Below are 19,811 nucleotides of genomic sequence, written 5' to 3'. Positions count from 1 at the left end.
ATGACAAGCACCCTGCTTTCTCCGACTACCAAAAGGTCTAACACTTCAGAGTGTAGTTGAAGTGGTGCATTAAGTCATGTTTAAATGCATTTCAGGCGACGCGCTTCAGCTGTTACCTTACAGAGTCATCTTCCTGGTTCACACAGAGACGAAACCATCCATTGAGTCTCATTCACTGTGTTAATTTAGCCTAACTTAGTGTAGTGATACAATGTGGTCTGTTGGTATTAACCATGTGGCCATGCTGAGTGTCCTATAGACTCACATATTTTGTGAAAAAAACTACAGTACTAATAACTCACATGAGTTGGAGGCTGGCGATGAGAGCCCCACCCTGGAGGACCATTCAGACAGTCCTCGAGCCCCACCCTGGAGGACCATTCAGACAGTCGAGGACCATTCAAACAGTCCACGAGCCCCACCCTGGAGGACCATTCAGACAGTCCACGAGCCCCACCCTGGAGGACCATTCACAGTCCACGAGCCCCACCCTGGAGGACCATTCAGACAGTCCACGAGCCCCACCCTGGAGGACCATTCAGACAGTCCACGAGCCCCACCCTGGAGGACCATTCAGACAGTCCACGAGCCCCACCCTGGAGGACCATTCAAACAGTCCACGAGCCCCACCCTGGAGGACCATTCAGACAGTCCACGAGCCCCACCCTGGAGGACCATTCAAACAGTCCACGAGCCCCACCCTGGAGGACCATTCAGACAGTCCACGAGCCCACCCTGGAGGACCATTCAGACAGTCCTCGAGCCCCATCCTGGAGGACCATTCAGACAGACCTCGAGCCCCACCCTGGAGGACCATTCAGACAGTCCACGAGCCCCACCCTGGAGCTGCATCAGAAGGCCCACTCACTCATACAGGCCAGTGGGACCAGCCCAGGATTGTCAACTATGCAGACACTCCTCATCTGTACTTCCCCAAGCACTACTGCCAGACACAGAACAAGCCAGCCCCCAGAGAGCTGAAAGATAAAGCAGATAATCGGGAGGCTAAAACCAACATGTATTCTAAACCCCCCCCCCTTGAGATACATGTTAATGTCAATGGAGCAGAGTGTTGTAGGTGGACAACAGGCTTGAGTCACTCCCGTCTGCCTTCCCCTCTCCTCTTCTTCCCATGCGAATGTGTCCAAGATCTGTGAGCTGTGTTTATTCTCAATAAGTACACACAGCTGTCAGCGTCCAGCGAACAATGCTGGCAGCTCCACATGCGCAACTGACAGGGGACACATTACAGATCCTATTCTCAGAGGTACTACACTAGCTATCTATTCTACTGCATGTTCAGACCAGTGTGTGACAACCCAGACACATTAGCTTGTGTGTGTATGTTCGGAGGGTTGAAGTGATTCACAGCAATCATTCAATGGTCATATGATGTGTATCCAGCTCAACTCAATGCTACGTTTTGTCTAGATACGCACTGTAGAATGTAGATTGGCCTACAGATGTTTTGTCTAGATACGCACTGTAGAATGTAGATTGGCCTACAGATGTTTTGGTTAGATACGCACTGTAGAATGTAGATTGGCCTACAGATGTTTTGGTTAGATACGCACTGTAGAATGTAGATTGGCCTACAGATGTTTTGGTTAGATACGCACTGTAGAATGTAGATTGGCCTACAGATGTTTTGTCTAGATACGCACTGTAGAATGTAAATTGGCCTACAGATGTTTTGGTTAGATACGTACTGTAGAATGTAGATTGGCCTACAGATGTTTTGGTTAGATACGTACTGTAGAATGTAGATTGGCCTACAGATGTTTTGGTTAGATACGTACTGTAGAATGTAGATTGGCCTACAGATGTTTTGGTTAGATACGTACTGTAGAATGTAGATTGGCCTACAGATGTAGGATCTTACATTTAGAATAACACTTTGTTCGTCCAGGATGGATGTTGTTGTTCTTTGGCATCACCTTCCATTAAAAGGATCGCATACATTTGCACATCATACACATTTAAACCAGTCAGTCCATCACATTTCATACACTAAAAACATAGTGGACATTGATATGTTGACTCACTCACTGGATAGAGAAGTGCATATACAGATACAATTGACTTTGCATTTAGTAGTCCATAGGCACAAGGAACACAGGAATGTTGGAACACGTTCTTCCTGGCTATGGGCATTCTGAAGCGCCAGCCAGAGGGAAGTCTCTCAAACTGAGGGTGTAGAGGGAGGGAGGGGTCGGCAGTTTGCTACAGCAGGAAAATAATCCTGGAGAAAAAGGAAAATGTGAATTATTATGTGGATTATAATTACATTTACATTTTTGTAGGGGTTGATCGATTTTTCATAAGGAAAAATAAACATTTCAAAGTGGAAATTAAACTTCAGAAGCCTTTTTAAACCTCAAATACACAAGTTTGAAATGTTCTGCGTTGTGATTAAATTAAGATGTTAGTTATACAATATATGAAAACAGATTTTCTTTAAAGTAATCTAAACCCAATTAAGGATAAGAAAACCTACCAGTCATTATTACATTATTCCCACAAAACTGCAGCCTACTATCAATCTAGGCCTCCTCAAAGTAAACATTGTAATATTTTCAAATCCCACATAAATATTACATGAGATTCTGTTATGTTCTGTTAATAGCTGGCATGTTCCACTGCTGAACCAGTTGATCAGGAACATTAGAGAGAGGAGGCCTCAGGTTAAGTCCCAAATGGCACCCCATTCCCTATAAAGTGCACTACTTGTGACCAGGGTCCCATAGGGCTCTGGCTAAAAGTAGTGCACTATGTAGGGAATGGAGTGCCATTTGGGACGCATACTCAGTGTGTACTCCACTTCAGGGGATTTCTGTCTACCTGGTAGGAAAGCAGACTGTAAACCAGACAGGAAAAAGGTAACGCGTGTGGTTAGCTCTTGTGAGGTTTGTGCCGACTGCTCGGCGCTAAATAAGCTGAGAAGTGAAGTTATCGTGGTGATGATCTAGGACTTTGTCATGGTGCTATTTAAATTGATACACCCTCAACTACATCTTAAGTAGGCTATACGTTTAAAAGATAGTTATTAGTTATGATCATGACGAAAAGGAAAGGACCGGTTTCACTGCCCGGCTACAATTGAGGGATTCGGGCATTGTGTCATATTTAATGTCAATGATGATGAAAGTGACAAGACATAGGCTATTGCTCCATTGTCCAGACAACTGTGAAAGGGACATCATTGTGGACATCACTGTTTTGTAACAGTAGGAGATCTCCATTTCCAACACTTAGTCCCCATTACTCAACGAAACACACAGCTTCACCCCAAGACTTAACTGGGTCGCAATCTCCAAACACCCATCTCCTCTCCAATCATATGCACACACACACCACCCAACTCAACAGTCCTGTTTTTTCAGAAGGCCACTGCATTGCATGCGAAGAGCAGACAGACGGTTTTGCCATCCCTGCTTCTCAAAATAGCCCAGTTAGCACACCGGGGTCAGATGGTTTTGAAATGCTGCCGGAGCTGGAAGGACACGTGGAGGGCTTTGAGTGCCCCGAGGACCGAGGCCTCAAAGAGGAGGTATCGCACTCCAATGACAATGAGAGAGAGACCAGAGAGAGAGAGAGAGCGGTATGGGAGGGCTAAATAAGCTGACAGAGGAGTGAGGTGAGACTCAAGGAGAGGCTAAGAAAACACCTGTGGCTTTCTCCCTCAGGAGACACGAGGAGAGCACTCAAGGTCCTCGACGGGACTAAATATACGACCCACCAGTGGAAACAACATGGCCGCTGGTGGTCTGATGAGGGAGGGGAGACGCCGGCAGGTGGAGAGGGCATTTGGTTCATTGACTATTCATTAGCTTGTCCGATGACAGTGGAATACATTTCATTTCTGCTTACGGATAAGATCAGGCAGACAACATCCGTAGATAAGTGCCATGTGGTGTTCTGAATAAGTATCATTCTGGACCTACATTAGGCAATGGTGTTTGAGAAAATACTCAGAGAATTGCAGAGTATCATGTGATTAGCTACAGTATGTGCATATCGACTACAACTCAAGCTAAGATAAGTCAATCGACAGTGTCCAGGCAGTACTGACAGAACTGAAGGGGAAAGCTGTTTGGTGAAATCTACTCTCACTTCATCATCCTAGGGACTGAGTTAGGCTATTGATTGGTCAGAAAGTAGGCCAATGCCTACCGTAGCAGGAGAACATGCAGTCTGCTAATGATTTGACCACATCAGTACCCTCTCCCCTCAGGGCAGCAGTTAGAAGAGAGTGAGTCATGGTAGAAACGGAACAAAAAGTACCATTCAAACACTCAGTAACACCAGATCAACTCTAGCCAAGAACTCTTAAACCACCCCTTCTCCTCCCTCTATCTCCAGGCAAAACCAGCTCACCAGACTGCTATGGCTGCGGTGAGACCAAGCCTAGCCAATCCGGTTGTCTCTGGGTAACTGTCTCCCCTCCGCCCTCACCATTTTGACAGTTATTTCTAAAAAACCACCACGGAGCCAACCCTGCCCTGGAGTCCTGAACCACATCAGAGAAACTTCTGTTATGGCATCCTGGCATTAGAGAGAGGAGAAACATACAAGATCCATTACCCAATGCAGCTGACTCTTCTGATCTAGGATCAGTTTCTCCTTTCAGATCATATTGAGTAAGATTGTATGGGCAGGGAGGACCTGATCCTAGATCAGCACTAGATCAAAGAGGAGAAACATACCAGATCCATTACCCAATCAAACTGCAGTCTTGACAGTTTAATTTCTCCCAGTTGGAAGGTACTTCCAAATCCTTCCTTGCTAACCAACTAACTAGACCCTCGTCCCACGCATGCTGCCCTCAACGGGTTCCTATTGGTTACCGGGCCTGCCCACGCTCCAGCTCCATCCACATCGGACAATCCCATGGTGACGGGCAGCTGAGCGGTTCTGGACCGTTGCTGGACGAATCAGTCTTCTGGAATTTATAGGGTGCACCCCAAAAGGGCTCTGGCTTAAAGTCATGTACATAGGGAATAGAGTGCCATCTGGGACACAGAGCACATTGTTTGTTTATAGCAATATACTGGAGAAGGATTGACGTCATCTGGTAACACTGACACGTACGATGATGTTCAGCAGAACAAGTGTGTGCCGAGTTGTAGTACACGTCTACAGGCGCCACTTATCGCAATACGCGTCTCTACGGTTGATAGGTGTCAACTATAAAGACAGGTGCAGAGCCTGTTGTCTTGCAGTAACGCTCAAGGCTCTAACCACATATGTTGTTTCCCACTGGAGACCCGGGTTCAATCCCCATGTCCTCCCTTCTCACGGTCTCTCCCCCTTGTTCCATCTAAATAAAGTGCAAAACATACCTAAGGAGAGTGGAATTCCACAGGATAGCAAGTTTATTAGTCAACTTGACCCAGGACCTCTAAGGGCTCCTTCTTGTGATGATTAGAAGTAGGCCTAGAGGGGCCTTCTGAGTGGCGCAGAGGTCTAAGGCACTGCATCGCAGATCTGGGTTCGATCCCGGGCTGTGTCACAGCCAGCCATGACCGGGAGACCCATGAGGCGGAGCACAATTGGCCCAGCGTCGTCCGGGTTAGGGGAGGGTTTGACAGGCCGTGAACTCCAATACCCATCGCGCTCTAGAGAGTCCTGTGGCGGGCCGGGCGCATGCTAGCTGACACAGTCGCCAGGTGTACGGTGTTTCCTCGGACACATTGGTGCGGCTGGCTTCCGGGTTAAGTAATCAGTTTGTCAAGAAGCAGTGTGGCTTGGCAGGGTTGTGTTTCAGAGGACGCATGGCTCTCGACCTTCACCTCTCCCGAGTCCATACGGTAGTTGCAGCGATGAGACAAGACTAACTACCAATTGGATATCACACAATTGGGGAGGAAAAGATAAAAAGTACCACAATAAATACAAAACAATAAAAAAAGTAGGCCAAGAGTAGGCAGTGAAAGGACAGTTACTAGAGTCGTGAAAGAAATTAGACAAGGAAAGGAGACAAGAAAAGGAGACAAGGAAAGGAATCGATGCAGTACTACAAGAACCAAGTTGCCTGTGGGAGCTCAATGAGTTGGATCCTCTCAGCGTGCGAATCCAATTCCCAGTCAAATCAGACTTGGCTTTGAAAACCTCAGCGAGGCTCAAGGGGTAATGAAACCCCAGGGAATCTGGGAGGTTTGTATCTGGGAGAAATTATTCATGCTTGCAGATATCACCCGACCCATTCTACCTGCCTACAGGTAAAAAGCCTGCACGTCTTATTATACCAGCTACTAACCAATGAGATAATATTAAACGTACTGTACATAAAGGCCTATGGGCCAACATCCTGACTTTGACGCAAATCATGCATTCATGCCAATGTTAGCTTTGCATGGAAGTTTGGAATGAAAGGTTTGTTGTATTACCATTTTCAGCAGACTCCGGTGTCTTCCTGCCACTCAGCTGGAGATGGATAACTGCTCTGTCTCTCTCTGTATACATGTGAAAGGGATAGAATGATTGACATGTAACACTGTGCTGTGCCTGTTTGTTTGGTAAGCGTTGTTTGAAGGTGTCTGGGGCACGGTGCGGTGTGTGTGTGGGGGGGACGTGAGGGGGAATAATGAGGGGAGAGCTCAGAGGATGACTCACCCTCAACCCTCACGACCCAGACTACACACACACACACACAAACACAGACCACCCCATGCAAGGGCGGAGTGGAAACCTGTCACATAGGCCTCCAGGAGAAGAGAGAGAGGCCGTGTACTCTACCCAGCCCGAACCCACCATACAGGACTAGTGTCAGGGAGCGAAGCCATATGAACATATAATTCCTCACCTCCATAAGAGACATGCCTCTCATCAGCATCTCTGACTATTCTACTAACATCATAGTCCTTATGGACCTCAACGTGCAGTTAGCTACATCCACTGACAGTTGGTGTGAGTAAGTAGACGTTTAAACTAGGCCCATGTAAATACAGATGTCTAGTTGAATGACTAATTAGATAGATATAAGTCCTGAAAGATCGACATATAGGAGCTCATACATAAGACGCATGGACTTAGTAGTCAATATAAACATATATGTAACAAAGACATGAGTCAGAGTCTCTGTCCCAGTGCGAACGAGGTTTGGGAGTGAGACCGAAAGGTGATACGGGGGAGCAAACAAAACGGCCGCCATCTGGAAGTGTTTGATGTTGGTTATCGGTGACTCTGTCTGTCATCTGTAGTATGAACTATGAAGGGGATCAAAACTAGGTGGGATGCAAAGTGTGAGAGGAGGGATTGGGGTGAGCGTGTGTGTGTGTGTGTGTGTGTGTGTGTGTGTGTGTGTGTGGGAACGGGCTGAAAACGGCTGAAGAACTGCCGTTTGATGCGAGGCTCAGTCGCAGACTACAAACGAGCTGTTGCTCTCTCCCTCTCCCTCTCTCACACAGAGAGTTCCAGTAGCAGTGTGGCCGCCATATTAAACACCTCCATTCCTGCAGTGCTGCACGCACATACACAAAGAGAGACATACAAAACATCACACACACAGAGTAACTGACATACAGGATATATATACAGGAGGCCATGGTTGGCATATGGGAGTACATGAACCAAGTCAGTCCATCACGGACATCAAAGTCCATGGACCTTTTCCCTTGGAACATTTCATTATTTTTTTTACATATACCGGATACATGCAGTTAAATGTGTTGTCTTACAGGGTATACAGTCTTACAGGGTATACAGTCTTACAGGGTATACAGTCTTACAGGGTATACAGTCTTACAGGGTATACAGTCTTACAGGGTATACAGTCTTACAGCCATAGTCGTACAGCGGATCTGGAGCAATTAGGGTTAAGTGCCTTGTTGGCCCACCGCTCTAACGTCTAGGCTACCTGCCGCATCTACCCGCCCAAACATAAGCACTCTGCCAGCCGTACACACACAAAAACACACTAGACTAGGACTGTCTTGGCTTGATGTTGTTCTTTCCTCAGTATAGTTGTCCAGATTGATCACTGTTATGCAGGCCATGCATACAGTGCATTCAGAAAGTAATTAGACCCCTTGATTTCTTCCACATTTTTGTTAGCCTTATTTTACAATTGATTAAATAAAGCATGTTTTCAATATACACACACAAGACCCCATAATGACAAAGGGAAAACAGGTTAAGAAATATTTGCAAATGTTTTCAAAATAAAAACAGAATACCTTATTTACATAAGTATTCAGAGCCTTTACTATGAGACTCGAAATTGAGCTCAGGTGCATCCGGTTTTCATTGATCATCCTTGAGATGTTTCTACAACTTGATTGGAGTCCAACTGTGGTAAATTCAATTGATTGGACATGATTTGGAAAGGCACACACTTGTCTATATAAAAAGGTCCCACAGTTGACAGTGCATTTCAGAACAAAAACCAAGCCACGAGGTTGAAGGAATTGTCCGTAGAGCTCGAAGACAAAACATTACTGCAGCATTGAAGGTCCCCAAGAACACAGTGGCCTCCATCATTCTTAAATGGAAGACTTCCTAGAGCTGGCTGCCCAGTCAAAATGAGAAATCCAAGAAGAAGGGCCTTGGTCAGAGAGGTGACCAAGTACCCGATGGTCACTCAGAGGAACTCTGGAGCCCTGTCAGTGGAGATGAGAGAACCTTGCAGAAGGGCAACCATCTCTGCAGCACCACCAAATCAAGCCTTTACGGTAGTGTCGAGACAGAAGCCACTCCCCAGTAAGAAAAAAATCACAATACAGCCTGCTTGGAGTTTGCCAAAAGGCACCTAAAGGACTCTCAGACCATGAGAAACAAGATTCTCTGGTTTGATAAAACAAAGATTGAACTCTTTGGCCTGATTGCCAAGCGTCACGTTTGGAGGAAACCTGGCACCATCCCTACGGTGAAGCATGGTGGTGGCAGCATCATGCTGTGGGGATGTCTTTCAGCGGCAGGGACTGGGAGACTAGTCAGGATCAAGGCATAGCTGAACGGAGCCAATTATAGAGAGATCCTTGATGAAAACCTGCTCCAGAGTGCTCAGGACCTCAGACTGGGACGAAGGTTCACCTTCCAACAGGACAACGACCCTAAGCACACAGCCAAGATAACGCAGGAGTGGCTTCAGGAGTGGCTTCAGGACAAGTCTCTGAATGTCCTTGAGTGGCCCATCTAGAGCCCGGACTTGAACCCGATCGAATATCTCTGGAAAGACCTGAGTATAGCTTTGCAGCAACAGTCCCCATCCAACCTGACAGAGCTTGAGAGGATCTGCAGAGAAGAATGGGAGAAACTCCCCAAATACAGGTGTGCCAAGCTTGTAGCGTCATACCCAAGAAAACTTGAGGCTGTAATCACTGCCAAAAGGTGCTTCAACAAAGTACTGAGTAAAGTGTCTGAATACTTATGAAAATATACATTTCCCTTTTTGATTATTTTGTAGACATTTGCAAATAGTTCTAAAAACCCTTTTTCTTCGTCATTATGGGGTTTGTGTGTTAATGGGGAAAAAAACTATTTAATACATTTTATAATAAGGCCATAACATGCTTTCCGAATGCACTGTAGATAGTATCAACACACACACCGTGGCCCTATTGTTTATAACTATGAGATGGATGTGATACGAGGGATACCTTGGAACAGAAAACAAAAGAGAATGCAATTCCACAAGAACATCGTTGGCCAGCATAATAGGCTTGACGGATCTCAAAAAAGCCATCTTAAGGGAGTTTAGCCAACTACTACTACAGCCAATACATTAAACCCCACAGCCAAGAAACTCAACTGTTATCTTCCCATTTAGACCATGTGGAAGCAGTCGGTTGAGTTACGAGATATCTACATTTGGTGGTTCTGTCTAAATGTCTTATGAAAAACAAAGAACAGCTTGAGTGTATTCTAAGAAATAATGGTGCTGGCTTCTTAGAGCAATTCAGTAGAATCCTGGGGGCGGGGAGAGAGAAAGAGACAAAGAGTCAACTGCAAATAGTTTTGCTACGGCGTGCTCAACTGAACACGACCCCGAAGTGGACTATGCCACATTGGCATTGTAGTCCAGTGTAGCCCTGTTTGACCATGTAGGGGAAAAATATATTCCGTACAAGACAACCAATCCACTTCTGTATCCTTAATGTAAGTGCAACTGCATTGGATTTAAAGTCACCCAACTGGCTCACATCCAAAGTACACAAAACGTGGAGACTCACATGCCGTACCAAAGCTGCAAAGTAAACCCATTAGGAGGCTTTGAGGCTTCAGTACACATTTATGCTCTTAGTTTTATGCTCTTACTTATCAGATCTGGGCCTCTGAGAAAGCTTTAGGCCCTATAATCCTAGAAGATTCTACCAAGGAATTCTCCCGTCAATTTCAGTGTGTTTTCATCAGGCCCAGTGCTTTGGCAGGCCGGCCTGCCGGGAGCCAAGCACATTTCTCTGAGTCACCAGATAGAGGGGGAGGAGAGGACTGGAGTTCCCCTCTCGCTCTCTCTCTCTCTCTCTGTCTCTCTCACACACACAGGCAAACTCAACAACACACACACAGGCAAACTCAACAACACACACACACACACACACACACACACACACACACACACTTAAGCCAACTAAATAGAGATGCAACCGACAACAAAGCTAAGCAAGCCAAACCCTATTGTTCCGGACCTCCCGAAGAAGTAAGCCTTCCTGACATACCAAAAACAGTGGTTTGTAGTGAGTACTGCCAACAGGAGGTTAGTAGGCTACCTCAAAAAGGTAAATGTTAATTGTTTGGGGGGGATACATGCTGAAGGGCCTGGTCACATTACAACAAGAACAATCAATAACAAAATACATTTGGGAAATGTCAGATACGGAAGTGATGGTATGGGGATAATTGCATAGTTTTGTCCCAGTTAAAGCATAAGCCACTAATTATGCAGACATTGAATGCTCTTTATCCTCCTTTTTCAAAGTAGTCCCAGTTTCCTGGGGTAAGACCATCCAGGTTCTTAGTCAGACCGTGCTGACAGAAGTGGTCACATGTCGAAGAGAGATGTGGTCATCAAAGTGTAGATATTCTTCTGATGGGCAATCTGATGTCAGATGATTGACGGTTAGTTCCAGAAAGTGCCTGCACAGCTTCTTCCTTCCCCTTACTCTGAGAATCCAAAACGAACCCAGCCAATAAATGTTAAATAAAAAACAATCTTATTTAACTAGGCAAGTCAGTTAAGAACACATTCTTATTTACAACGACGGCCTACCCCGGCCAAACCTGGACGATGCTGAGCCAATTGTACACTGCTCAAACAAAGCGGGAGCTTTCAAATCCAAATCCTGGTTAAATTGGTCCCAGATCTGCTGCACAGTCTTGTCAACTCCTATGAGTCACGCAAGAGCACAAACAGATTTGGTACCAGGCTAGATTTTTCCTGATTCCCTCCATTGAAACCAATCTGGATGATGGGATCTCCTTCTTGGCATTCGCGTTCTTCTAGTTCAACGTTGAGTGAAGATTTATAGTGGCCGAGCTCTTAATGATGTATAGCAGGGCATGATGTAAGAGAGAACTTAAGTCACGATGACAGAATCTTCTCGCTGCATTGGATTGGTTCGGGTATTCGGTCAAAGCAGGGGGAAAAAAGATGACGAGCCAGGATAAGTGAATCCTGAGACATACTGTAATAGGAACCTCTCTTTGAAGTAAGAGACGAACCAAAAGGTACTGTTTGTGAACATTATTCTTTTATTATTATTATTTTTTTTTTTAATGGCAAGACACTTGTCTATTTTCTCCACCTGGCTGGAAGCGGGAGGGAAGGAGGTGGAAGGAAGGGGAAACTCAAGACTGCGTTTCCTGCTTCCTGGAAACAGTAAAGCAAAGAGTAAAGCCCCCCCTGGCCTGTCCAGCCACATACAGTGCCTCCAGAAAGTATTCAGACCACTTGACTTTTTCCACATTATATATATATATATATATATATATATATTTTTTTTACCTTTATTTAACCAGGCAAGTCAGTTAAGAACATATTCTTATTTTCATTGACGGCCTGGGAACAGTGGGTTAACTGCCTGTTCAGGGGCAGAACGACAGATTTGTACCTTGTCAGCTCGGGGTTTGAACTCACAACCTTCCGGTTACTAGTCCAACGCTCTAACCACTAGGCTACGCTGCCGCCCCAAGGTTACAGCCATATAAGGTTACAGCCTTATTCTAAAATGGATTCAATTGTTTTTTCCCCCCTCATCAATCTACACACAATACCCCATAATGTTAAAGCAAAAAATATCACATTTACATAAGTACTCAGACCCTTTACTCAGTACTTTGTTGAAGGACCTTTGGCAGCAATTACAGCCTGTGTTCTAGGGGACCTTCAATACTGAAGAAATGTTTTGGTATCCTCCCCCTAGATCTGGTACCCTCCCCCAGATACAATCCTGTCTCTGAGCTCTACGTACAATTCCTTCGACCTCACGGCTTGGGTTTTGCTCTGACATGCACTGTCGACTGTGGGACCTTATATAGACAGGTATGTACCTTTCCAAATCATGTCCAATCAATTGAATTTATCACAGGAGGACTCCAATCAAGTTTTAGAAACAGCTCAAGGATGATCAATGGAAACAGGATGCACCTGAGCTCAATTTTGAGTCTCATTAGCAAAGGGTGTGAATACTTATGTAAATAAGGTTTCTGTTTTTAATAAATTTGCAAACATTTCTAAAAACCTGTTTTTGTGTTTGTCATTATGGGGTATTGTGTGTATATTGCTGAGGATATTGTTTTATTTAATACATTTAAGAATAAGGCTGAAACGTAAGAACATTTTGAAAAAGTCAAGGGGTCTGAATACTTTCCGAAAGGCACTGTATCTATATCGAGAGAGAGAGATTCAGAAGAGAGCAAGAGTGTGTGTTAGTGTCAGAAAAGGAGAGCCAGAGCACGAGTCGGTGAGATAGCCATAGCCAATGCCCACGGAGATCAGTTACCAGTGGCCCCGCTGACCTCTTGGCTGATGAGGAGGTGTGAAGGCCAAACCTCTCAGGTGAACCTACGTTAAACAGTCACACTGACCACATTCCTCACAGCAACACATGAGACCTGGGTTAAAATACTATTAAAAATCTTTCAAATACTTTAAGCGTTTGTTCTAGCCTAGAGTGTTCTGGGAAGAATCTACTGGTCCATTAAACCAGGCAAGCTCAAATGAGCAGAAATAAAGTATTTGAAATGATTTTGAATAGTATTTGAACCCAGGTCTATAATTGATACGTGGAGTCTCAAAGGGCATCGGGAGAGAATAGCATCCGGTGTGTTTCCGAATACCCAAGTATCCCAAGCTTTATCGCGTTAGTGACTCGATAGCTCAGAATTAAGATAGAAACAGTTATGCAAGCGGGAGAGAAAGGGCTAGAATGTTCCTCCGATATCCTTACAAGCAGATGGTGTGTAGTAGTGTCAGACTGAACACTAACTCATGTACACTGCCACCAGCACATACACACTGTGTGTGTGTAGATAAAACGTCCCAGTAAAGGAGGCCAAAAGGAGAGGAGTGTGGGAGTTTCACTGGTGGTGCCAGGACCTGATGATATAGTAGAGAGAGAAAGATGGAGGGAGGGGTGGGGGTCATTTGGTCAGGCAGACAGGGAGAGGAGACAGAGAAAAACATACACAGAGAAAGATCTACATATACTGTAACTTCATCCCTTCCCAGTCAGTGAACATCCTTCCCTCCAACCAGCCTCACTTCTGGCCTCCATCGATAACGCTTGTCCTTTTCTCTCACACACACACACACACACACACACACACACACACACACACACACACACCAAAGCTCCTGCCTGGCGAAAGGCAAATACAGTACATTTCAGTGGAAGAAGATGCCCTGCGATCCCGACTCAGATTTACACGCTGCTACGCACAAGGACTCTAACCAATTTAGGTCTGTCATGGCTCCGTTTTATGTCTCAATGCAGTCATTGTGTGGCAACAAGCTATGTACAAAGGTACTCTAGAGGGCTGAATGGCTGCTTCAAGATGAAATGGAAGTCATAAATAAACACAGGGTATAGCTTTCATGCTGGGCAGTGGGGCAATGGTCCATTCTTCTCAGAGGTGGTACAGTACTGGAGGGAAATCTGCCAATCTCTTGAAGTGTCTGACTGGGGTGGGGTAGTGTGTGTGTGTGTGTGTGTGTGTGTGTGTGTGTGTGTGTGTGTGAGAGAGCCGGTGTGTGTGTGTGTGAGAGAGAGCCAGTGTGTGTGTGTGTGTGAGAGAGAGCCAGTGTGTGTGTGTGTGTGAGAGAGAGCCAGTGTGTGTGTGTGTGTGAGAGAGAGCCAGTGTGTGTGTGTGTGTGAGAGAGAGCCAGTGTGTGTGTGTGTGTGAGAGAGAGCGAGTGTGTGTGTGTGTGAGAGAGAGCGAGTGTGTGTGTGTGAGAGAGAGAGAGAGAGAGAGAGAGAGAGAGAGAGCCAGTGTGTGTAAGTGTACCAGAGGGAGAGAGAAACTGGGACAGACACCAGTGATTTGAGCTCTTCCCTGCGTCTCCTGCCTTTCCTTTGTCGCAGATCGAGCGAACGAGGTCACCAACTCCTACGAGCACTCAACCACCAGCGGCCTTGCTCGTCCTGGATATACACACACTTTACATTTAGTTCATTTAGCAGACGCTCGTATCCAGAGTGATTTACAGGAGCAATTAGGGTTAAGTGCCTTGCTCAACAGCACGCCGACAGATTGTTCACCTATCCGGCGTAGGTATTCGAACCAGCAACCTTTTGGTTATAGTAAATCTAAGCGCAGGGGGTAGCACTATAGGTTCAGAGTGTGTCAGAAGTTTTGTTTGTTGCTATTTTCACTATCACAATTAAATCTGTGAACTTGGGTGGCGTTGGCTCAAAAAAGGTGGGTTTTGATGAATAAACAAGTTGTGGGTGTCCAGGCTTGGCCCCTCACTGGCCAATCTGAATGTGTTCCATGGCCAAATATGTGGTTGCTTCAAGTTGTGTATTTATGGACTTATGTATAGACTTGGAATCAACTCCAAATCCAATGTTACTCTGTTATAGCTTTTTAAATGGTTTACAGAAACCAGATAACAAAATGTAGACCTATCTTTGCTAAATACGTTCACTTGAACCCATTTGCATTCCACATTGTTCTAAGTAATTGCATAGCCTCAATAGCATTCACACTGATATAAAGGCTAGGTCGAGCGTAAATTGCATTACGGCTGAGCATGGGCATGCTAAACACTGTCAATAATCAGGAGTAAATTGATGAAGCATTAAAAGAACGAATAATTCTAAACAAAACTAAGCAAAAACTTGTTTTCAATATAGGCTGTGTCACACTTACAGGCACCATCATTTCTCCCCGTGGGCATATAATATTAAAACAATGCAGACTATGGAGGGTTTTACGCACATCCAAACTTTTCACAGGGGACCCAATATAAAGAGAAAGGGAGAATGTCCACTAACCGTTAAACTGCTCCCAAATAGGCCTATGTTTTATGAACAAAAATCAGAACCATCTTACAGATCAGATCGCATTCACACATCTCCAGAAGTTGCATTGCAAGCGTGCCAAGGACATTGTCACAATAAAACCAGGAAGGTGAATCATTCTAATAAGTTTGGTTGTAATAAAAATTTGCTGAATATCTTGATAAAAGTCACCTTGTCCGAGAGAGATTTACAAAACGTCCCACCAGGGTAAGCCCACACGAAACACAGCCCTTATTTTAAGTGTTTCTAAAATCCCTTACGGGAAAAATGAATAGTGGAAAAACGATTGGAACCATTTCCCTGTTTGACAGCTAGGTTTTATGGGCATTATGACACATTGACTGTGGAACTCAATAACCAACTGCGTTACCACTAAAACCAGCTTTTTGTTGGTCTTAAATATCCCTATCAGCGCTGCCTGAAATTAGCACTTTGGATCATGTTTTTAAAGGACACCTCAAATATTTCCACCCTGCTCATCTGAGGGCAAGCGAGCTGATATAACAAAGGTAAATTGCTGAACCTGGCGTTAGGGCTGGAAAAAGGTAGTGCGTTTTTACATGACTAAATTGCAAACTAACGTGCGTTTGACACTAGCGCCGCCTTAATGACAGCCGAAAACAGAGCCCACAGTGTCAGACACACACCTGCGTGCATGCCAGGCTCGTGCAGTCAGTATGGTCCAAATCACAATGCTACCAGTACAGAGGTACCATTCTGCCAACTGTCACCTTTGCTTCCAAAATTTGCCACTTTGCCACTACTACTGGCACCTGCCCAAGGCCTAGATAGAAGATACATTAAATGGACGGTTCATGCTGGAGCACTGGTGTTCAATAGACTAGGTGACTTTACTTCCATAGTTGACCCGTTATTGTACTATACGTAGGGCAAGTCATTTTCCCTGGTCAGTGTGTCAGAGTAGGAGTGCTGATCAAAAGTAACGTGGAAAAATAGTCATCAATATATAGAGAACACAGAATCCTAAACACCAAACACAACGTCCAGAAATCTGAGTGTTGTGTGGTTTGATTTCTTCATGACTTCCCTGTATGTGTCCGTTTCCTCCATCACTTCAGATATGAGAGGGGGCAAAACTGATCTTAGATCAGCGATCAATACGGGCACAGGTCACATAACCAGGCTAGGTCAAATTCCTAGCCCTGATTACAGTGGAATATATCAAATGCTTAGGTCAGACCACATGACCTAAGCAGGAAATAATCTGGGCCCCGACTGACTCAGTCCATCAGTAGTGATTGAGGAAACAGCAAACAGCCGAGCCTCCGCCTGCCAGTGGCCCAGTGCTGACCTGATGATTAACAAAGACTCGTGGCCACAGACATCCCACTGGGCTATGACATGTAACATACCAGTGTTGTGTGCTGTTTAAATCTCTATGGAGAAGTTTGGCCTAATAGATTTGTAAGCAGCTGTACAGGAGTTAGCTACTCACACATTGTTTCCACTGACCACAAGAACTGGGCTGTGTTTATGAGGCACCAAACGGAAGTAAACAGACAAACACAGAGGGACAGGCTGGATTTGCCCAATAAGAAATGCTCACGTTCATGTTTTAGAACACTTTCTGTTGCGTGCCCTAACGAACACGACCCCGGCCAACCCAAGGCCAGTGGATGATCAAACGAACTCCTGAACAAGAGAAGAAAGAGGAGAAACGAGGGAGCTAGGGGGTTAAGAGAACCGGAAGGAGTTTCTTTATCCACTGAATGGATAAAAAAAAGGGCCTGAGAAACCTTGGTGAGGGTCTATCAGTGCCTGTGATAAAGACTAGCGTAACTCATGTAAAAGGCACATTCCTGGTGTTGTGATGTAGAGAGCGTGTGGGAGTCAGGGGGCCGGCCAGCATGCTTATCACCGCTCAGAGTAATGCACAGAATGAGGATGCAGGGTTCTGCATTGCGATCAAAGGTTTAAAGACCATGAGACTCGGTGGAGGGAGCTGTGCAGCAAACACAGCAGATAACAGGGTAGGAGTGGAGCAGAGGAGGTTGGTGGGAGGAGCTATAGGAGGAGAGGCTCATTGTAATGGCTGGAATGGAGTCAAACACGAGGTTTCCATATGTTGAGGTATTTGATACCATTCCATTCATTCCATTCCAGCCATTACAATGAGCCCATTTTCCTATAGCTCCCCCCACCAGCCTCCTCTGGAGTGGAGATATTGTAGAGATACCAAAGCCACATTAGGAAAAGATCAATAGGATGGGAACAATAGGTTGCACTACATTTGTTAAATATCCACCCTGGATTATCAGCTTCATACTAGTCAGTCTCATATGTGATAAAAATTCTGCTAAAACAGACAGAAACAGACGGCATTCATCAGTATACAATCCCCATAGATTCACAGTCCTGCTGCTTGGGCTAAAAGTACCAATACGTAATAGGTGCTTCCTATATCATCATCCTCTCCTCCCTCTTTCACACCATCTCTCTCGCTCTCTCTCTCCATCTGTCTGAGATCGACTGTTCAAGGGCTTTGTTTTAGCAGCACCTTAACCCAGACACCACACGTCTGCAGACAAAGGCAGGGAGGCGTCACAGGCCAGTGCACAGCACAGACACGGCAGTCAGCCAGGCTACCAGCTATGAGCCCTGCATCCCAACAGGCCAGAGGGCAACTCCACCACTGACACAGCTACACTGGCCCCTTCTGGGCCTGGGGTGGTACTGCAGGCTGGGGGACTGGTTTGGTTTTGTACACATTTCGAGAACAGCATTAGCAGGGTAAGGCAGCGATGTGAATGACAAACCTTGAAAAAAAAGAACACTAAAGTTGATTGTAAGAGAATTGCTAAAATCAAGGCTATATCTAACTCCATATATCTAACTCCATCCATCTTACCCAATTTTGAACAACTACTGTTGTTTCATAGTGTGACAACTCTCAAAAACACAAAATAATTTAAAAATTGAAGTGACTCAGCAAAACATGGCCATGTTCACCAGATATTGGTGGTGGCCTTGTAATTAATCAAAATATATATATATTTTTAAAAAACACAATTTAACAAACATTACTTACGCAATGACTACAGCAATTAGCTTTGAAACCTGAAAAATCAAAGGGGTTTGTAAATTAACAGTCCTTCTGTGGCTCAGTTGGTAGAGCATGGCGCTTGTAACGCCAGGGTAGTGGGTTCGATTCCCGGAACCACCCATACGTAGAATGTATGCACACATGACTAAGTCGCTTTGGATAAAAGCGTCAGCTAAATGGCATATATTATTATTATATTAACAGGGCTGGCCCACTTGGAAGCCCTCACGGCCAGTGTCTGTCCTTTCGCATTGCACCATTTCATTGTCCCACGTGGACGTTAGGAAACATCTAACGTCTATCCGGTCAGCAATGTGCATGGAGACCTTTGCCAGCTATTTCCACAGACAAAGGAGACATGGAAGACTAGAGTCAGTCAGTGCACTGTCACCCCAAACCCTGGACTGGATGATGGCATCCCACTAGGTCAAGTAAAATTGAATTAAAACCAATTCACCATGGTTCTTAGGCAGCTCAATTCTTATATTTGTTTAACTAATTGGTATTTTGACCAATCAGACCAGCTCTATAAAACAAAATGCACATTTTGATTAAAAAAAGATTAGAATTGGTTTGCCTGCGTAAACACAGCCTTGGACAGTGGTATCTAGTGAATATACTAGTCTCATGTGGCAACTAAACAAGAACAACTATACAAGGTCTAATGAAGTAAGACCCCACTGAACAAGACTAGGAAGACTAGCCCTTTGATGGGTTAAGAGACCCCTGCTAAGAGCAATTAACACAATTACAGGACCTCAACATAATGTTCTTGTATCATAAATCCACGTAGCACATCTCAACACTAGCCTGCTCCTGTAAAGCATGAAACACCGAGAATCTCACTGCCAATAGGTACGCAGTGGGATCCGTTCCTTCTAGAACAAAAATGGTACCTGCTGCATGCCGACCCGGTAAGGACGATATTACACTTGTAAAATCGCATTAGTTCATCAGTGGTCAACAACTTTGAGCCAATCAGAGAGCACAAACTCCCACATGGGGAAGCCAAAAGGAGTAACAAAAAAGGGGGGGGGGGGGATAGAAAAAATATACAGCATTTTCTCCATAATTCCATGGTTAAATAGATGAGCCAGTCACACTTGATATGCAATGTAGGCTATGGGATGGTAGCTAGCTAAGTGCACGAATGCAATGCAATGCACACAACACAAAATACTTCCTCCAAGCCAGCTAACCACTGACATTATAATTAAATGACAATGGATTAGTTTCATCGAAACAGCTGCCAGTGTTAGTACAATGTCCTTAGCTAGCGAATA

At 45.0% G+C, this 19,811-nt stretch overlaps 1 long non-coding RNA gene across 6 annotated transcripts in view; it reads right to left on the bottom strand.

Moving 5' to 3' along the window:
• Positions 1 to 719: 719 nt before the first annotated feature.
• The window catches only part of LOC118376075 (uncharacterized), a 28,246-nt gene continuing 9,154 nt past the window's right edge, over positions 720 to 19,811 (bottom strand). For 4 of the 6 annotated variants that reach the window (XR_004823961.2, XR_004823959.2, XR_004823962.2 and 1 more), the window contains exon 4: positions 722 to 2,242. This is a non-coding gene — a long non-coding RNA (uncharacterized LOC118376075). Of the gene's footprint in view, positions 2,243 to 6,389; positions 6,456 to 19,811 lie in introns of all 6 variants that reach the window. The other 2 variants (XR_004823964.2, XR_004823963.2) reach the window with 2 other exon arrangements.

The sequence above is a fragment of the Oncorhynchus keta genome, chromosome 10 (assembly GCF_023373465.1).
Source record: "Oncorhynchus keta strain PuntledgeMale-10-30-2019 chromosome 10, Oket_V2, whole genome shotgun sequence".
Taxonomy (NCBI): domain Eukaryota; kingdom Metazoa; phylum Chordata; class Actinopteri; order Salmoniformes; family Salmonidae; genus Oncorhynchus; species Oncorhynchus keta.
This window is presented reverse-complemented; position numbering and strand designations above follow the sequence as displayed.